Source organism: Nycticebus coucang, chromosome 9 (assembly GCF_027406575.1).
Source record: "Nycticebus coucang isolate mNycCou1 chromosome 9, mNycCou1.pri, whole genome shotgun sequence".
Lineage (NCBI taxonomy): Eukaryota > Metazoa > Chordata > Mammalia > Primates > Lorisidae > Nycticebus > Nycticebus coucang.
In genome coordinates this window covers 124,231,768-124,233,888 of record NC_069788.1, presented here as the reverse complement: position 1 = coordinate 124,233,888, position 2,121 = coordinate 124,231,768, and the positions used below count along the sequence as shown (strand labels likewise).

The window sequence follows — 2,121 nt, the reverse complement described above, 5'->3', positions numbered from 1 at the left end:
TGGGGTTGCAGCTCACCTCAGCAGGGTTGATGTACATTCTTCAACCTTCTCTCTTGACTCAGCTCCAACCATCAACTTACTTGCTAAACTTCTATCTGTTTACTCTGCTTCTGGACAGGAGCCTCTTTGGACAGCTGGCTCCAGTGGGCCATCTTGCTTCTGCCACCACCACCACCCCCACCATGATTACTCTTTATATCTCTCTTTTCTGCGACAAGTAAGGGAAATTAAAAAGACAAAAAAAAAATAACAGTTATAATTATCATAATCATAATAGTTCATCATGAATCTCAAATTCAAAGCTCTGCTCCATGAAGGCCTGTCCACCGAGCCCACGGCACCCTGCTCCATGCTGATGATACTAGGTTACTGGGACATCCGTGGGCTGGCTCACATCATCTGCCTACTCCTGGAATACACAGACTCCAGCTATGAGGAGACAATATACACGATGGGGGACACTCCTGACTATGACAGAAGCCAGTGGCTGAAGGAAAAATTCAAGCTGAACCTGGATTTTCCCAATCTGCCATACTTAATTGACAGTGCTCACAAGATCACCCAGAGCCATGCCATCCTGCACTACATTGCCCTCAAGCACAAGCTGTGTGGAGAGACAGAAGAGGAGAAGATTCATGTGGACATTTTGGAAAACCAGACTATGGAAACTGCAAGCGGCTGGGCATGATCTGCTACAGCCCTGACTTTGGCCTGAAGAAGATCTCTGCCTACACAAAGTCCAGCCACTACTGCCCAAAGCCTCTGTACACAAATATGGCCGTCTGGGGCAACAAGTAGGGCCTTGTCAGACCAGGAATGGCAGTGAGGAGCCTGTCCTCAGCCTGCTGCCTGAGCCCTGGAGAACAGTGGACTCTGCACCCTGTTTCAGCCTTCTCCTTCCTCTGCCCCTCTCTTCATTCCTTTCTTATCTCCAAGGCCTCATTGGTGCTCTTCACTTCCCCCAAGTCCTGTCCCACCCAGGCTATTTCAAGCCACAGCTCCCCACTTTCCTCCAGCAGTGTCCCCTCCCACCTTTACCCTTCCCTGCACTAAAGCCCACCTCGTGTCCTTCCTGTCAGTGTTGTCCCTGTGGGGCATGAGGTCAGCAGTGCCTGGTGTGCAGGCCTTGCTTCCCAGCATGGTCCCAGGACTAAGCCTTCCTGATCCCCAGTAAAGCTTCAACCACCTTAAAAAATAATAATCATCATAATAATGGCTAATATTTACTGAGAATTTACCCTGTGTAAATTCTATCCAATTTTGTAAACTTTTTGATCATTGCCTCATTTAATCCTCAGAGTAACTCTTGGCCAGTTGATAACATTGTTATCCCATTTTGCAGGTGAGAGAACTGAGGCATCACAAGGTGAAGGACCTTGCCTGAAGCCTCCTATACAGTAAGCAGTAAATTCAAGGATTTAAGCCCAGCCTATTGCATTTACAGACTGCATTCTTAGCCTCCTTACTATGGCTCATATATGTAGTTATTATTTTGAAATTTCACCAGAATGAGGGAATAGTGGTTATTACAGTCACTCCATAGGTTAAAGGACTGTACAGGGAAAGGCAGGTCCATTCAGACGTCCTGTTCATCTCTATCCATGATCACACACGTTTCCCTAGCACAAGTCACCCAACAGGAAAGGCCTTGAACGTGTGGAGAAAGACTAAAACAACAGGGAAAACTGGGACACAGGGAACATGACCAGCTGATACTCACTGAGGAGTGAGTGCAAATCCATCATCACTAATTGCAGAGAATGCAAACCGGTAACGGTCAAAAATAGCCCTGTCATAAATGAAGTTCATGATTTCACCTTGGTCAGCACTTTAACACAAGATACACACACCAGATACTGCAGGCTGAACCTCATCATATTGCTGTCATTTTATAAACCAAAAAACATGGTTCATGAAAGAGAGGAGACCCGTGCTGGACACGTCAGGCCTGAGAGGTGCTATCTCAGTGTTATGGGACCAAGAAGTCAGGAAGAGAATTTAGTGCCCATTATTTTAATACCTACCTAAGAAAAAATTTAAAATTCAGGTAGGACCAAGTGGTTTTCACTAACCCAAGATCTCGCAGTTAATGCTCTGTCAAACAAAAAAAGGAAAACTGTC

General features: G+C 45.9%; 1 pseudogene; it reads left to right on the top strand.

Annotated features, from left to right (window-relative positions):
• Positions 1-285: 285 nt before the first annotated feature.
• Positions 286-798, top strand: LOC128594159 (glutathione S-transferase Mu 1-like; annotated as a pseudogene).
• The last annotated feature ends 1,323 nt before the right edge of the window (positions 799-2,121 follow it).